We start from the raw sequence: 19,887 nt of genomic DNA, 5'->3' as shown, positions 1-19,887 counted from the left end.
TCTCTTACCCACAGGGTACTGGTAGTGCAGGTTCATGAGGCTCTAGTCTGGCCTCAGATGGAGTCTTGTTTACATGGAGTAACATTAACTGCGACGAGTTAGGGTAAGATGTTGGTGGGAGATGATGTCGCTGCGTGGGGGTTCATTACTCCTCTACCCACTCTCCCTCAGCTCCAACTGACGTCAAGTGGTGATTAGACTACTCCTCTTTGCCCCTTTGTCAAGTAGGTCACCTCAAGTCATCTGGCTCGGTTGCTGTCCTTCACACACACACACACACACACACACACACACACACACACACACACACACACACACACACACATACACCAGGGTTAAACTCCAAGCAACGTGCAGAACACATTCATATGTTCTGCTTACTAACCTATCACATCATATGATGAAAAAACCTACTTTCCTTACATTAGGAAAAATCGTCAGTATTCGTTAGTTAGATATTTACTAAACTTGCGAAGAAGGAACGGAGTTAAGACGCGTATCACACTGGTAGTAGACACTCACCGGGAAATCCCGTGAGAATCATTCAGTCTCGTCTACCGAAAAGCATAAGGTCAGGTGAGGGAGTTCATGCCTTGGTCGTAAAGAACTTCCATCCAGACTGTTGCTCTGTCTATAACGTATTGACTGTATACCTACATACATTATATACATACATACATACATACATACATACATACATACATACATACATACATACATACATACATACAACATACATACATACATACATACAAATACATATATAAAAGGATCAAATCAAGAAACACGTATTTATTCCTCGTTGGAAAGACACAGGTTCGTTTAACAAGAACTGTGCCCCAGGTTATCAGTAGCTGTCATTTTTGAGAGATTTCCACGTCTCCCTAAAGGGCGACCCATCAACCTCGTGTCGTTCCTATGTTCCCTTGCGTCTGTGAGGAGACCTCTGGAACTGTCACCAGGTGGCGCTCTAATGGAACGTTCAGGGAAGGTTTTGATAACGTATCACGCTCTCGACACGTCAGTCAAAAGAGGTAGTATACGAGCGCGTAAAGAATATGTCTCTCCAAGACCAGTGTTATCGTTCCCACTATGTCTGGTAGCTGAAGTATGCTGATGGTGCATTACGTTGGCAAGATGAATCAGCCGTCATGCAGGCTATATACTTTGTTGTCTTCGTCTCCAGCAGTTTTGCTGTTGAATTTAAGGGTTATTGTTTATGTTATCCCGGGGACGAGGATAACATAATACAACCCAAGTATCTCTTGCTTGTCGTCATAAGTCGCGACTCAGAAGAACTGGAGCGAGGAAACTCGAACTCCTTCCTTCCTGTATTATAACCTAGATTAAGTACAGAAGAAGAAACAAATTGCGGATTTTACCTTGAAAGCTCAGTCGTCTTTTCTTGACGCTTCCTCTCCAAGGCTGGGAAAAGCAAGCACGTATATAGAAAAGTATTTATGTGTAAGCCTTCTGTGAAAGGACAGGCAATTATCTTCTCGTTTTCCAATAATATAATCCATTTTCGATTGTTCATGGCTTAACTCATTTCAGTTCTGTATATAACATATCTTGATGATTCCACATTATGTCTCCTAACCTCTGTATCTTAACTTCCAACTGTAGGTAACATTTTTCAGGCATTGATAATGTGAGTATTCATTTTATTATTCAGAGAGTTGTCGTATAAGGAAACAAATAACGTTTTCCTTTAGCCTCTTCTGGTCTCTCATATCACCATGTGAAAGACAATGGGAGTTGCAGTGCTCTTCATTCTCAAGTTAATAGTGCGCTGACCCACGTCTAACCACCTCGCCGCAGCTGGACACGTTAATCGAGGACTTGCACGAACTATGATGGATTGTCGTGGTTCCTCGCTCTGTGTGTGTGTGTGTGTGTGTGTGTTTGTGTGTGTGTCTTCAATTCCGCACCTGTCGATCAACTGGACCCACGGGATGAAACCACAAAGTTGGCGCGTCTAAAGAACTCACCAGACAATCGCACACTCATCCACAGGCTTCATCGCTAGTTCTGAGTAGATGACTGTCTACAGGTAGTACGTATGACAGCTTCTACGAGACCAGGTTGTTGTAGCGGTTATGTTCTTCTATCCATGTCTTGTAGATGTTGTATTGTAGACTTCTGGTCTTATGAATCTTGGCGATGACTGGTAGAAAATTCATCATGATATATCCTACAAAAATTATCTAGTTGTATTATCTTCTATCAGGTCTTTTAGACTAAAGTATTGTAGATTCGCCTGATCTTATTCACGTATTCAGCGTTGACTGTCGTACAAAATACATCATGAAGGTCAGGTAACAGCAGTATAAACTGCTTGAGTTTAACCATAAAATGCTAGGCTTAAAAACGAAGACTGTTGAAACTGCCCCTCCGCTGTGGGGAGAGGATTGTGAGATCGTATTGATTGGAGGATTATTTCTTAAGCTCCTCCCGGTCAGAAAGCATCGTGATTTAGGATCTGGAGAAACCTGAGGTCTTGACGAGAGTCTTTTAATTTCCTGATTTGTGGGGTCAGATCCCAATGTTGTGTACGTGGCTCGTACCCACTGCAGGAGGGTGAGGTAATGAGATACTAGATGTTCATCCTTCCCTTAACAATGGAGACAGCTTAAACCTACGTCATGGAGGATGTGTGGTCGTGGCTCCGGTTTATTCTACTTCTTTCTGTCTATCGCCTCTCCACAGCTCTAGATGTGGTATAGATTGTTACACTGGCAAAACACATGCAACAACCTGCTATTTCACAAGTCAGTTTTACAGAGATGTTCTTTAGGAGGAGATCGTGGATTAGTCGACCATAGGAATGGAATATAATCCCGTGGTTGAAGAAATGTAACCGAATCGAAACCCCTCATAGGACCTTGCAACCTAGGATATCAGTAGTTACTCAGAAGAATGGCTGCCGACGATTCAAAAGGCCATCTTAAACGAAGACTTTCTCTTCCATGTATTAATGTTGACTTGATAAACAAGTGCATTGGTTGTACAAAAGCAGAAAATAACAACAACGATGCTGCTTTCACAGTAGAGGTAATAATTACAGTGTTGTGTTGATTGTAGTAGTAGAAGTAGTAATTGATGAAGCAGCATTAAAAGGTATGATGATGGTAGCATCAACATCAGTGCTGCCTATTCTCTATTATCTCTCTCTCTCTCTCTCTCTCTCTCTCTCTCTCTCTCTCTCTCTCTCTCTCTCTCTCTCTCTCTCTCTCATGATAAAAAGGAAATAAAACAGGTAAAAACGTTTCCACCCGCGTGAAAAGGAATATTCCCTAAAGGAATGAGGCGTAAAGTGGATTAGCGGGTGTATTTTTTTTTCCGGCTGAAATTTTGCTTTCAGCATATTCAGTCCCAGAGGCAAGACAAATTGGTGTTAAAAGCGAATCAGGTAGTAATGAGTTTATGACTGACAGACGGAAAGGGTGGTAGAAGGTGGAAAGAATCAACGAAAAATATTTGTAAAAACAAACTGATAAATACTATATGGAGGAAGAATAAAGACTCTCTCTCTCTCTCTCTCTCTCTCTCTCTCTCTCTCTCTCTCTCTCTCTCTCTCTCTCTCTCTCTCTCTCTCTCTCTCTCTCTCTCTCTCTCTCTGGTATCACAAAGCCTGGCTATTCAGAGTTGTGGCAAATCTTCCTCAGTTGGCGCGCCCTCAATAAACTACCTGACGCACTCATCTTGATGAAATACCACACCGCGTGTGTCTATTTTCAACACGCGCTTATCCCTTCCCTTAGGTCTACGTTTTCGTATCTTATCTATACCCAACATGCACTTGCTCTAATCATCAAGTCCATATTCAGCACACACCCTTATCTTTATGTCTATGTTCAACACGCATTTACTCTTATGTTTTCACGGAAACAGAAATAAAAAGATAATGATATATATTAATCGTTCTGAGCCTCTCGCTTTGGGAATGATCCAACATCCAATACCAATTTGGTTATTAGCAAAATTTTGGCTGCAATCAGGAGGAGGGGAACGTGGACAGGCACTGTGCCTTGGGAGTTGATGATAAACTTGCGCACACGTAATTAGCAGAGAGAGAGAGAGAGTGATTGGGCTGGTAGGGGTAGGGTCGAGTTGGGGGAGGGAGGAGTGTGGCAGGAGGCCCTGATGATGAAAGGATTAGGAGGTGGTTGTGGGTGTCATTTGGCCTACGACCCGACGAGGTTCGTCTCGTTGCGAGGGAACGGGTCCTCAGGCCTGTCTAGCATGTGGAGGGTTATGTGGTACAGAATTACTGGGCATCTGTTTCCTGACGCAGCACTAGCATTTGGGCCTCCATACTCCTCTGACCAGCTCCATCCATCTTGCATACTTACTTATTGTCTCAGCGTCTTGAAACACATACCTTAAACCTTTATATTTCCTACTCACTTATTGGTGTTAAGTTGCATTGGCCGCTTCTTTGTCCAGTTTGGCAGTATTTTGCGTATTTTAGCGTATTGCGTATTTTACGTGCAAGGCTATCGAATCTTCCTCCGGAATGAGTATTTAATCCAACATAGTTTTATCACTGGTTCTCTGACTGTGTCGTTTATAGTATGAATAACTGAGGCTTAAGGACAGAACCCTGTGGAACACCGCCAGGGACTTGCCTGATTTTACTCCTTTTCTGCTGATCCTCTTCTTTTAAGCAGACATTAATCCAATTTAGTATTTCGTCCCATCATATGTGTCGAGGTTAACACTTTCTCAAGTGGCAACTCGTAGGAAAGTTCAATAAAATCGAGATGAACATCATCATAATTTCTTCTTTGATTGTCCACTGCTTTAGATACTTTTGATAAAAACGTAAGTAAATTTCTGAGACCTGAGCGTCTCTAGTGAGGTTATACTGTGTGTGAATCTTTTATGACTGTTTTTCAAGGCGACTTGGAACCGCATTGCCATTATTGCTTCAAGATTTTTCCAGTTACCGAGGTCACCACTAAATTGGTCGGTAATTTCGAGGCAAGCGACCTCCTCCTCTTTTTTGAATACATACATAACATTAGCGGCTCCGCCACTTGAACTTACACGCTTAGTGAACAGTATGGCCAACTAATAAGACATTCGTCTGTTTTCATTTATTCCACCTACTTTTTTTTTTCTCGTGACTCTGTCACTCTTGTCACAGCCTTGGACTGCCTCACCTCATGATGGCACAAGCCAGTGTTGACCTATCATCTGGTCATTATGGCCCCCTGTGTTTACATTGTATCATTTCTTCTCATTCTAATCATGGCAGTGATAAGTGCCGGTTCATTTTGTTCATGATCATCAAGACCAACAAACATTTATCATTCATCAACAGTTGTGGAGTTAGAGGAGTACAGGGCACTGAGAAAAGGCGTCTCCATAAGGATGAAAATTTACCATTAAAGTTGGTTATAGATTAATGGTGTCCTTCCTCTTTCATCCCGTAAATAATGACCTTCCTTCCCTGGTAACCGCAAGTTGTCTTTACTGGTCAGTTTATCCTTCATGAGCTGAAGGTCTGCTATGGTTACTCTGCTTCATCTTATGCACACATACACACACACTCACACGCACACACACACACAACCCTTCCCCACCTTATCAGGCCACCTCAACGATCCCACTGAAGCAGTCTCAGTGGAAACTGAGAGAGACAATACTTGTCTTGGTTTTCCTCGTGATGAACTTTCTTCATCCTCGCAACAGTTTTGTACAAAAATTGCATTGGTCAATCACACATCACATTTCCTCTTGCCTTCCCAGCATAATTGATTTTCATTATAAAATATGTATAACCTGCTGTTTTGACGTCATGAACTCACACATGAAGTAGTTTTCCTGTATAATCAGACATGAGTTGATTACCGAAGCCGCTAATAAGATTGTTTCAGATGTCTCGCTCTCTCTGGGGGAAAAAGTCATTACACACCTTTGTTCGCCTCTCTCTCTCTCTCTCTCTCTCTCTCTCTCTCTCTCTCTCTCTCTCTCTCTCTCTCTCTCTCTCTCTCTCTCTCTCTCTCTCTCTCTCTCTCTCTCTCTCTCTCTCTCTCTCTCTCTCTCTCTCTCATCTCTTCATATGTACACTCCCTTCTGACATAATGTTTTCACGCTACGTTGTAATGACAGCTCGAACAAGAATTCTGACACTATAATGAAATAAGTAAGCGGGAACTGTTCCCAGCAGTTGAGTAACATATGAACAAAGGCTAAGAAAATTAAGTGAAGTTCAAAATTATGTGTTACTCCTTCTTGGAATTAACTGAGGAGCAACAGGGGAACAAGGCTCATGCTATCATTAAACACAGAACTTCATATTAGACTTCGGAATATTAGGAAAAATAGAAGACTTTTTCCCTAGAACAAAAGTAAGATTTTTACAATGAAGAAGAAACAAATACATGATTCAGAAAAAAGTTATTTGAATACAGGCCCATGTGTGTCCACACGTATATCAATTCACACACTTGTGTACATGAAAGTACACATTTAGCCTCGTGATTACGTAGACAGACACCTACATGAGCCACTTGCTAACAACAGCTCGACATAGAGATTTACAGGTCCATTATATCTGAAGATGGATACTTGTGTGCGGCAGCAGATTACCTGCCTCGCTCACACATGGTGACTTGTGTGAGAGGCAACGGCGTGTGTGTGTGTGTGTGTGTGTGGGTGGGTGGGAGGCAATTGCTCCTACACTTTGATATATGTGGCGTCGCTTCTACTCCCACAAGTCTCTGGTCACGGCACCACGGAGCCGCCTATGCTCCAGTATATATATATATATATATATATATATATATATATATATATATATATATATATATATATATATATATATATATAAATTAGGGCCGTCAGGATGATTAGATTCAAACATTCAGTATGTCACCAGTTCTATTCCCATACTTCATTTTCGTTTGCCAGAAATAATTTACATAATATTTTTCCTTTGTAGTGAAATATAATTTTTGTAGATAAAAGAGCAGATTCTTACCTTTATGTGCCATGGTAATTCATGAGTGGAGCTTACCAATTGGGTCTCCTGTGGTGATTGATTAAATCTGAAACTTGGTGATTTACTCTGCACAAAATAATCATATATGTAATTAATTCCTTTGTCAAGTAAATTATGAACTGAACTAATACCGTGTGCTCAGTTGATTAGTTTTTTTTATTAAAAAAGGTATATAAATTACGTGCTAAGCTCAGGTAATTGAAACCTAAATTAGAAAAAAATCGGCTTTCAATGGAACACGGTCATTTGATAATTGTAATTAGAAATGAAGTTATAATTAAATCTTATCTTCCAATACATTAATTTTCGATGGTCTCTCTTTCAAGAAATTGATCAAATATTTTATGTGATAAATGTTTCAAGGAGAAGTTTGATCATTCATAAATGTAAGGCTTATTTTTTTTTTTTCGTTATCAAGGATAATTCTGCTGTTATAACTGCTTTATATAACAATATGAGACAGGCAGGAGATGAACCCTTCACCAAGCAATGAAGTTCTGAAGAGAACATGACACCTGTTATAGAAATACCGAAGCATAGGAAGCAGTTGCTATATATTTTTTGATATTTTAGCTTTATTCGTGATTAGAATAAGCTACCCAAGCTGTTAGTTAAACACACACACACACACACACACACACACGTATATTCATTACCACAATATGAATGTATCAACTTCAGGAGAACATCATTACCAGAAACAAGCTCATCCTTCAGGGAGTTCAGGACCAAACACTGGGCTACAGTGACGCACCAGACACGACTGAACATCTTCCCCGAGCATCATGTCTGAGGTTCTTACTCCCGCCGCAGTCCTGACGTGGCGTAATGTGTCGTGCCGGAAATGTCTGGGGATAAGAGAGAGAGAGAGAGAGAGAGAGAGAGAGAGAGAGAGAGAGAGAGAGAGAGAGAGAGAGAGAGAGAGAGAGAGAGTGGTGGTAAAGCCTGGCTCACACTTGTCTCTTTCGAAATGTCTAAGACATTGGAAGTAAAGAAAGATTCTTGGCGTGATAAAAAGAAATAAATTTAAGGCTACAGTGCCATGAAAATAATAAACCATATGTGTGTGTATATATATATATATATATATATATATATATATATATATATATATATATATATATATACACATAACAATAAACTTAGATATGATAAGGCGCTTATATGGAACAAAATAAGCGATTTTATTCTAAAGAAAACAGAATAATCAGTGTGAAGTCTGATAAAGATTGATCAACATGAAAGCTTTGAGAGCCATGATAACTCACATGTTTTCGCTTTGGACATCAGACTTCAGTATGAAGGTTTTAGAGAGGCAGAATATCCCAGTACGAAAACCATTTTTTTTTTTTTTTAGAAGACTCAAGAGACCTCAAAAATATGAAACGTTATTTCTTTCTTTCTGAGTGAACAGGTGTATATCAGAAGACGACTGGCACATTGTGAGGGACAGATTTTTTTTCAACAGCTGGAAAAACTTCAGGAGAAAATCATGACGATAAAACGAGAGAGAGAGAGAGAGAGAGAGAGAAGAGAAAATATTAGCATGTGTTGCTTTGCCGCAAGGAGTGGTAAGGACGCCCCGGATCTGCTCGGCTAACACGTGCGGCCGAGGAAGGTTTCCACAAAGCGTCTCTCAAAGGGCACAACTGACAGCTATTGCAAGGAGAAAAAGAGAAGGACTGACAACCGTAGCCTGGAGGAAAAACAAGATATTCACTCATGACACGAGAGAAAGTTGAAGGAATTTGATCTTAACTGTGAGAACGTGTGTGTGTGTGTGTGTGTGTGTGTATAAGAACGAGGGAAAGAAGAGATCAAGGAGTCTTTGTTGGATGGTTTGAAGGTTTGCAAAGCAAAACATTAGATAAAATTTTGTTGCTAAATGGGTAACAGGCTTATTGATGTTATTCCAACTGTTTTAATGCCAAGGTTTGGGCGTCGCTGTCATCATCCAGGGTAAATATAGACAAGATGCTGTCTTGGGTGTGACAGTATAACCCTTGAGTACAACAGTACAAACCTTAGCATGACCTGACCGATAAGGGTCAGGTCAAACGCCAAAGGCCATCACACTTAAAGGTCGTCCTGTCTCACATATGGGTCACACTATCGTTCTTATAGGTTTCGTGTCTTAGGTAACCTTGGCTATGTGTGCATACATATATGCAATTTTAGCTAAGTCCTTTTGTGTGTGTCTCTCTCTCTCTCTCTCTCTCTCTCTCTCTCTCTCTCTCTCTCTCTCTCTCTCTCTCTCTCTCTCTCTCTCTCTCTCTCTCTCTCTCTCTCTCTTCTTTCTGTTTCGATATTGGTCACATGAACTTAGATATAATCTTAAGCAAATTATTCGAAAGTCTTTAGGAAAGGAAACAAAATTATCCGTTGTGTGATGATTGGTCAGGATCGAACTGCCTCTCGGTGATTGGTTGGTTGGATAGTTCTTTGTTCCTACGACTGACAAGGTAAGACCACAATTGTAACGGTAATGACGATTCATTAGCAGTCGAGGTATTTGATACCATCATTACATCTATCTTATAAAGAAGGGCCATATAGGCAGTGAGAGCGTGTGCGATCTTAGAATTATCTTGATCACGTAAAGGTTATAATTGGTGGTTATAACCCGGCGTTGAGGTCCTTAATCATCCTAGCAGAGGCTAGACCTAAAATACGTAGATGATGATTATAAATTTGTTACCAACTAGTTGGTGAGACTAGGAAGAAGATGGGGCGTTGAATGGGAAAGGTAGACTAGGGAAAATAGAAGAAAGTTATGAAATGTAGAGCTGTACGATGCAGAACTACTGAATTGTATGAGTGCTTTGTCATATCCGCATTCCAGTATACCAGAATGTGTCTAATGTCGTAACTAGAAGAAGATAAATGAATAAACATACTTCAGTGTATTTAGGGATATGTTTAGTGACGAAAAATGAGGTAATATTGGAGAGAAACAGCGTCCAACCAAACCTCATTTTGAAGTCCCCTCCAAATTCCTCGCCCATTCATGTGATCAAAATTTTCCATGGTCAGCTTTTGTTTTCGATTATTCATTTGTATTACTGTGAATAGAGTCTGATTACATGCTGTACAGCAACTCAAAGTATTTCATATGAATTTTGATATTGAAAGTCGAGAGTGCACTGAATGAGTTTTGGGATGGCCAGCCAGGCTGCTTTCATTCGAATTTCACATTTCGTCGCGAAAACAGTTGACACGTTGTGTTGTATAGTGACCAAATTACTGTCACAATGGATATTCAGGCTGTGTGTGTGTGTGTGTGTGTGTGTGTGTGTGTGTGTGTGTGTGTTACCCTTCGTTTGTGTATTTACCTGTTTGTACCTGTTTTTGATTACCTGTTTCACTGTATGGGAAGAGATTTCTGAGTTCGTGAGGCCCCGTCTCTTGAAGTTTCTATACCTATGAAGAGATGTTGCCATTAGGCAAGACTAGAGCGTAGTGCTCACCGCAAGAAAGTTTAAAGATGATAGCCTTGTGAGTTACACGCTGTCTAGTGATATTTGTAAAGGGAGAAGGGTGCCTGTCAGCGTACTGGATGCCGGCACCCTACGTATATGTGAAGTAGAATGAAAAGAAAGCAGTCTGGACCTGGGAGAGGAACTTGACAGCCACTGCAGTGCTGACTCACTGCACCGCCGTCACTAACCTTCCTGATTCTCAATTGTTGGCAACTCCCTGGTCGGATGTTGCTGTCTGTTCTTTCTGCTTCACATACATGTGGGTTGTCAACATTCCGTCCACTAGCAGACATCTATCCTATAACACTCAAACTCTTGTAATGGATCTTGAAAACTTAGACGCACGCCAGCGGCTGACGAGAGCAGTGGCCGTAGCATTACCTGTAGAACAGAGAGGGGTAACAACCTTGTGGGAGACGGGAAGGATTGGTTGAGGAGAGATGACGGCAGTAAAGCCAGTAAAACAGAAAAGTCTTTTGATATCATTATGTTTACAAGACGGATGGTAGAAAAGTCATCCCAGATGTGCGAGCTGTATTGCTACATGTGAAGGATCAGACACACCCCTGTAGAGGGAACAGCCGTTCACAAGAACAGTGTTTGTGGTAACCGTTCATCGTGGAGTTCAATACCGGAACTAATACCATTAGTCATAAACTTTTCACGTTGTCTCCGTTTCGTAATTTACGTGATAAAGTTATACAATGGAGGCCCAACTTAGAAATACTTTTAAGGCCTAACTTACAGATAACTTTGAAGGTTTAAGATAAATAGGACCCCCATGATAAAAGCAAGAGTTTGAGAAGTAGAGAATAATACACGAGACTGATGGAAATAATTATCTAGGGGCTTATGATAACACGTGGGGGAAGGGGAGAGAGAGGAGTTGAGAGTGACCTGAGGGAAGCCATCAAGATTCAAGAGGCTCATTTTACTAAGCTGGATCTAGGGGGAAGGATCCAGCAGAGTGTGTAATGATATGAACTTCGTAGCATTTAGGAAATTGAAGATAATCTATTAGGAAAAGTTACTTTGAAATATTCGTTTTCGTTTGCACTTAACTAATATCATAATATTTCCCCGGGACACATAAGTGTGAAGTGTTCTTCATGTATCAGTTGGCCCTAACTCAGCCTACCCCATCGTAAACCATAGGTAGTTGATGGAATTAATCCAATAATAAAGGAACGCAAGGGAGAATTAACATCGTCGGCATAATAGCGTTTAAGGCAACGGTGCCGATATAACTGTCGAATTTGTTGGCAAAATAACCATTGCGAAAAAGAAAATGGTTTTCTGATACCGAGGCAGGACTGATACGGTTTCGGAAATAGAGAAGTCTTTTGGCTGTTACTTAAACAAACCAGATACAATGGTTCGAACATTCTCATCTGAACTGGACTATAACACTTGACGAACGTATGAATTACTTATGAATTACTTTCATAAGTGTGGAAGTTCATTATGATTCACTTCAAGAAAATATTCTTGGGTTGAAGATATAGAGCTGGAAATGGAGTCTTAATGATAGTTTGATATATGGATACCATAGAAGGTACGAACAATCTAGAAATTCTTTAGTTACTGATGAAATAAAGTCAATGGTTGCTCTGAGCCATGTTTCAGTGTACCATGTGTACTGTCGTGAGTGTGTGTGTGTGGAACTGATATGTTCAGATGTTTCAGTAACTCGTATCTTGACTGTACTTGATTCAGTATCAATATGTTTGTTTATTTACATCAGTAAATACACACGCGTATGCTACATTAACCTAAGAAAATAATGTTCATTATGTTAATAATTCAGCGACGATTATATTTTATACAGTTTTCCAGAAAATGGTCTGAGTTGGCCTGGATGGTGTCTGCTGCGTCTCTCAGCGCTACAGGTACGGCTACTTTGGTGCTGTCGAAGTGCTGGCATCAGAGGACGAGAAATTATGAGAATTTGGCGTCATTTGTGGTGTTGAGGTACAGCAGGGTTTGAGGTGTGCAGTGACTGAGGGGAGTGACGGCCGGAGAAGTAGTGCTGGCAAGGGAGCGCATCTGTCGTGCTGTCAAGCGTCCATTACTGGGACTGGGCCGGGATCCATCACCCAAACGCTCACCCAACTGAGTTATAGCCGTCATCCCAACAGTTTGTATCTACCTACCTACCTACCTCCTCCTCCTCCTCCATTCTTCTCTCTCTCTCTCTCTCTCTCTCTCTCTCTCTCTCTCTCTCTCTCTCTCTCTCTCTCTCTCTCTCTCTCTCTCTCTCTCTCTCTCTCTCTCTCTCTCTGTATCTTTTCTCTCTTCTACCTTCTCTTATATCTTGTCTTTCTCAATTTTATGAATCTTTCTTTCTCTCTTTCTTTACTGATACTTATCCTCTCCTCCTTGAACTCCTGTCTTCATTTCATTCCTCTTATTCCAAATTTGCTGTGCGTTTCTCCTCTCTCAGTCGTGAGTCCTTCAATACGTCCTTATGGAAGTGGATGTTATTTACAATCGAGAGGACCATTCGAGGAAAAGGAATGCCATAAAAGACCAAGTAATTCATGATATAAAACATTCATTACTTGATGATTTTAGTCAAACATATCCCACATAAGATTTGCAAGTTTCTGGATATAATATCGACAGATTCGTCGTATGGGAAAATATGATACTATTGATTTAGGCCTCCATTGTCAAATTCTCAGTTTAAAGGTTTTTCTGTGAATCATCTGTATGCATTTCTACACCTGCCACACTCATCTGTAGGTTTCTGATAGTTACTTTCTCACAAACAGACTGAAAAGGACCCAGTGGTCAGCTGTAGCTTGAATTCCTTGCATTACAAATATCTTAAGCTTCTGTGAGGGAGTGACGTCTTTGGTACACGAGAGAGATGGATAGATGGGTTATTGCTTCTAAACTCTCAGAAGGCATTTGATACTGTACGACTTAGCAGGTTCACAAATAACTTGGATTTTCAGCCAGCCAGAAGAGGGAGAGATTCCTTTGATGACCAAAAAACTAAGCTGTCAGAGGAGCCGTCTTGAAGTGGGTTGAGACGGCAAGGCTCAGCTCTGAAACCATTGTTCTTCATGACGTGTGTTAATCGCCTGCCAGGAAGACCAAAATATGTTTGCAGGTTATGGTGAGAACATGAGAGAAACACAGACTTGAAAGGCATGAGTCAACTTTAACAAGGATTTAGACAAACCACAAAGCTGGTGTGGTACATAGCTGATGAGTGCAAAGTGACGAAAATAGGATACAACGAAGAATACGAAATGTTTCGCTATGAATACAATCCCACATTGAGTAAGTCACAACAATGTGTGTGGGTAAGAGGGGAACTTCAATGTTGACATTATACCCTAGCTGTTCTCAGAACACCACTTTTGTACAATTGTAAAGGTTACACATTATCTGCTGGCAAACATAAGAATTGCTTTTAAGCATATGATAATAATAAAGATAATGATGATAATAGAAATGTATGAAAAATGATGATACTAGGAAGTTGTGGTGGTAATGAGTGATGGTGTCGTTAAATGATTTAGCGCGTGTGATGGACGACACATCATAATCATCCTCAGTAATCAAGGGTTTACGGACGATGACAAATGACCTGTAAACAGTTCAGGTATTCCAGCCTGGTAAATACCCACAACTTGTTAGTTTCAGGTATTCTAAACCACTGCTTGTCATATGTGTACGTGTGTTTGTGTGTAATTTTTATTTTAGTGTTACGAGTATAGTGTTTCAAACCCGAGTTGCCCTGTGTTAACCTTGTATACATGTAACATGTGTACATATCCTCTGTGTTTCTGTGCATACACACACACACACCCTACATCAGTCCTCAAGTCAACCCTGTAACAGCACGCTCTTCCTGGCTTGCCCACTGCTCACCTACCCCACACTTTACCCCTCTCATGCCCACCCTCTCCACATCTTGCCCATTCCGCCAACCGTCACCTGTTCTTTGTCCATTATGTTCGTGCTTTGTACATCCTTATACACACCCTCCACGCACCCCTCACCTATCCTATGCCCATCTTATCAATCTCCTGCGCATCCTGAGGCTCATCCTTCATCTATCTGTGACCCATTTCTTGCTGTCTGTCACCCACAACTTGCCTATTCTTATTACCCATACAACACTTAGTCATCTCCCATCTCTTACCTAGTTTGACCATTCCCTGCCTGACTTTAGTTCCCTCAACCTATATCATTACCTAATGGCGCTCTAACACCTCCAGGACGCTTCCTAGCATATATCCAAAGGTCATTTATTGTGTAGACTGCATCAGAGTAGCCATGTTAGGAAATTCTGTTCGAGATCCTTAACTTTTAAAAACAGTCAGTTGTCAAGAAGGCTTTATAACTAAAAGGATTGTTTTTCCTGTAGAGAGAACAAACACCTTAACTAGAATAGACCTTCCTTCTGAAGTCTCTCTCTAGCCTTGGAAAGTTGTCATCAGAGTCTTGCTCTTCTAGAAACTCTTTTCTTAATTAGGAACTTTTCTCCACTACGAACTCCCACCCGGTGATCCCTGGATAGCTTAGCTCACAACAACAGACACAATTAACGTGATAATTATCATGCTAAAATTTCTAATGACGTACCGGAATTTATGGAGCTTGCAAAGTCGTGTAATTTATATGCAAAATTTTCTTATGTAGACCTGGAGAGGAAGTATCCTTCATCATATATATTGGAAGATAATCTTGACACAATAAAGTAATAAGAGAAAAAGTCAAGTTTTGCAAAGCAGAAGAAACTTATAACTTGAAATGATAGATTAAGACAACACTGTTACTGTTTTGATTATTGCATTTTCTTCCTATTCAAAAATTTTGTTTTCAGATTTCATTGTGGTAAGATTTAGCATAATTCTGATTTTTACATGTAAGGTTTCATTTAATCCTCGATTGCCTGACATGATAAAACAAAATGCTTCCACATGTTCCACAATCTGCTTTCTCCTGCTTTGATAAAACACTCGACAATTCTTGAACATTCCTGGAAACTTTGTGCTGCTGGTGTGTCCGTGATTGCAGTCCTTGCCTTATAATGTATGCTAATAAGAGGTTAGCAGCTCTCACTAGAAGACCACACGTTATCACATCCATCCTACACCCACGAGTGGTCGCTGAGTCTCATGGATAATGAACACCCTCAGGCTGTCCATTTTCGCCATTAAGAGCATCAAGTTTAGCGTGGATGGCCCACACATCTGAGGCCTCTGGTGAAAAAAGTGGATACACGCCTCACCAAACGTTCTAACAATATACCACATTGTCTCCCTTACACAACACATTCCATGGTATTTCGCCCCTTGTGTAAGCGCTATGTATATGGATGTGCATGTTGTTCGAGTTATTGGTCATACATAGGTACATGTCAGTCAGACAGAAGCCATATACGACGTTAGATATACAGAGGTTCTCATTAGTTGGTTGGTTATGTCACGTTATAACTGCTCATCGAGAAAGAACAATTGAACACTGTTCAGGTCTTGAGGATAATTCTAAGACCATACACGTTCCTGCTGTATTTATAGCCACTGATACATTCTGTACAGATCATGCTGTACTCCTCCAAGTCTCTGTGCATTATCATTGTCTTACATTTAAGATGGGAGTATTTGCTCTGAAAATGTCACGTTTCACAGTTCATTATAGTCATTTACCGTGACTTCTCTTCCCTTGTATTTACTTGGAGTAGGTTCAGTGAAGATGTAGGAACATTGGGGTCTATCATTAGTGAAGTTTTGTAAAGTAAAACTTGAACACTTGTCAAACTTGATGAGATGCGTGTTGGCGCCGCTTGTAGAAAATGTATTGAGTATGTTGATATTTTTTTTGGTCAGGTGTAAAAAACGTATCTAGTGTATTGTTTTCTTTTATCTGGTGTATAAAATACAGACAGCGTATCGGTTTTTTTTTTTCAGCATGGAAAATGTATAGAGAGGTTTGTTTTCTCTGGTGTAAAATATGTGTGGATGAGTGCATTGTTTTCGTTGCATGAGGCGACTATGTCCCAACAGGGTTGAGGATGTTATATCTATATTATCACTTACTATCATCTTCTGATTACCGGCATTGGATGTACTGAAGTTAAGCACCTCATGTGTGTTGTGAGAGGTTTCATGTTTCTTGGCATCAACTGTTGATCTTGCTAACTGTTCCACGCATCATATTGTGCATCTCTCCCCTCTCACTGTGATATAGTCGACCCATCCCTAATGCACTATAGGTTATTTCTACCTTTCAAGCGACGTGATTACAATATAGAAATACGTTTGCCTGTACCATGTCGGCTGCCAGTACAAACGAATTGCTTTTATATGTAATGTTGCGGCATGTGTTACATTGCTCTTATGTTGTTTCTTAAAGTATTTTATGAAACTTTGCTTTGTTCATTGTTTTTTAAAGTTTTGGCATGCAGTGTTGTGTTGAATTCTTATGCTATTAGACTGATCGTTGTTGTAAGAAACATATTCGTGTGTATGTCTTTCGAGGTATAGTCTTGTAAACATTGTGATGTGCTATGCTTCCCTTGTGTGTGTGTGTGTTGGATTCAGTGTTTATAAGTGCCAAATCGTCATTTAGGTAGAACCTGTAACACGCGCCAATAGTTTTCATACCTAATTTGAGCTAAATGTGACGGCAGTAGCAGCGCTAGGAACATGATATGGTATGATAGTATGTGATGTGCTAATGTCCTGGTTTATCCAGAGGTACAGTATTCATATTGTATCTTACCATTCTCGTTTAAAGTTATATTTGTCATTATGATTATTTTGTCTTTCTTGTCTTTCATAAAGATGAAATAATTGTTTTTCTTCTATATTTTTACTTCTGAATATTATTTTCAGTCGTGTGGTGCTTGGAAATGTTGTCTGATGTCTGTGTTAGGGTTGTGAGGATATATATATATATATATATATATATATATATATATATATATATATATATATATATATATATATATATATATATATATATATATCCTGGCTTTTGCCTTGTAGTGTGCGTTCCTATTGGGTTCTTCGTGTATGTATGTATGTCTCTTCACCCTCTTTGTGTTGTTGGTGATGACCCGCGTCCCTCTCACCTGCGTGCTCTCCCCTCTCACTCATTAACTTCCCTTCCACCTGCTCCACTCTCTCTCTCTCTCTCTCTCTCTCTCTCTCTCTCTCTCTCTCTCTCTCTCTCTCTCTCTCTCTCTCTCTCTCTCTCTCTCTCTCTCTCTCTCTCTCTCTCATCCCTCGTGGGGTTACGTTGCACGCGTTATTGCATGGAGCACTCCGAATTCATGCTATTTCTTCGCTTTTTACCCATCACTTGCGTGACATGTCTTCCTCCCTGAGATGTTGGGGCGAGTGATGGGGCTGGGGTGAAGGTGAAAGTATTCTGGTTGAATATTCCTGCACGGTGGTGACCTTCACTTCCTGTATCCATGGTGTGAGGGTGGCTGACGTGGCCCGGGGTCACAGATAGAGGGAAAGAGTGTTGCGATAGATAGTGCAGAGATATAATGGAAGGGTAAGTCCTAAGACATGATATATATATATATATATATATATATATATATATATATATATATATATATATATATATATATATATATATATATATATATATATATATATATATTCCATAAATATTAATGATCTGTATTACGGACACATAATTCTACATGGTACTGAGAAGAGAAAATATATTATAACGATAGCAGTGAACTGTGGGAGCTTAAAGTAACCGGTAGTTAAAAAGTCATATTTACATATCATCTGCCTTTTAGAAACTCGTATAAACATATATCTAATCCGCCGGTGTTTTGCATTTTTAAAGACTGCAAATGGAGCAATTAATCAGGTAACTTTTGCTAATCGAGGCAGTGGTCTGTGGAGCCCTGGGAATGCATTTGGGTCCCCCCGGGTGCTGTGGTGTGGTGGTGGAAGGTATTGATCCTCTATGGTACGGGAGAGCTGTGTGCTAATCACCTAGTCAGTACCTCATTAATCACGTCCACGAGGGACAGTGTTGGTACTTATGCTCTGTAATTACTTGTGACGGATGATAGTTTATTTTCGTATTTAGTTTAGTTTTACGTCAAGCAGCGGCTAAGCTGGCGGGCGACATGGCGACGCTTACCGACCGTGTCGAGGGAGGGAGGGTCAGTAAATGTTGGGCGGGTGTGTCCTGTTCAGGATCCGTCAGGTCTTGTTTCAGCCAAGCTGGGACCCTTGTGTTGTTTACTTTCTCATGACAGCCAATTCACCGTTCTTCAGAGACAGACTTGTAGTTCTGATGGCTCACACTTCACACTATTCGTTCACAACCCAGACGTCTGTACATACTGACCCAAACATCTGGAGAAATCCTACGGTGGTGACCCACAACCTGAGGGTCTGATCATATTAAACCATCTCTGGCAACAAGACGAAAGAAATTTTTGTAATATTGATATTTTGACGTATTTCACAGATTTTTAGCTTGATAACCTTCACGTACAGGGAGCCAGTAAATCCAAAAATATATGTGCAAGCATACATACATACATACATACATACATACATACATACATACATACGGTGAAAACTGAGGGTGCGAACGTTTGACTAGTCATTGGTTCAGTATGAATTAAGAGGAATATTCACACATGTTGAGGTGGAGTATGTTTGAAAGACATAACATACAACACACACACACACACACACACACACACAACACCAGCAATATATAGCACATACGCCATGCAACACATTTTACAAGTCCAGTTCTAAAGAAAACAATAATACCGTACGGAAACCAGCAATACAACAGACGCACAATACAAATAGCCACGCAGTAAAGTCATACAAACCCAGACAAACTCAATATTAGACCACACATTATACTTAACTGCTTCCGGCAACATACAACCAAACACAAACAAAACCCAGCGCCACACCAGACAACACAATATGGCAGATAACAATCTAAATTAAACAGCATAATGACCACGCAACACAATACATCATCATACAAAACACTCCATACCAGATTACACAACGCCAGATATATACACGAACATGTGACGCAAGACACCTAGACATTGTACATAACACTTCACGAAGAACTGCACTTAAAAGCATTACCACACGCAACACGCACGCAACCATTACTAAGACCAAACATAACCACGTGCAATACTTATGTGGTCATAAGTAAAATCTAACACAAAAATACGCAAGACACTCGAACCAATAAACAAAACAAAAAACAACCACAAACAATGATAAGCAACATGGAAGACAACCACATGCAAAATACAGCCAAAATTACCCACATACATCGACAAACAACACTGTAGAATACAGTGTGCAGTATGTTATAAAGTACAAAATACAACGCAATATGAAATACAGT

Source organism: Panulirus ornatus, chromosome 53 (assembly GCF_036320965.1).
Source record: "Panulirus ornatus isolate Po-2019 chromosome 53, ASM3632096v1, whole genome shotgun sequence".
NCBI classification, from domain to species: Eukaryota; Metazoa; Arthropoda; class Malacostraca; order Decapoda; family Palinuridae; genus Panulirus; species Panulirus ornatus.
Note: the sequence above shows the minus strand (reverse complement) of the source record.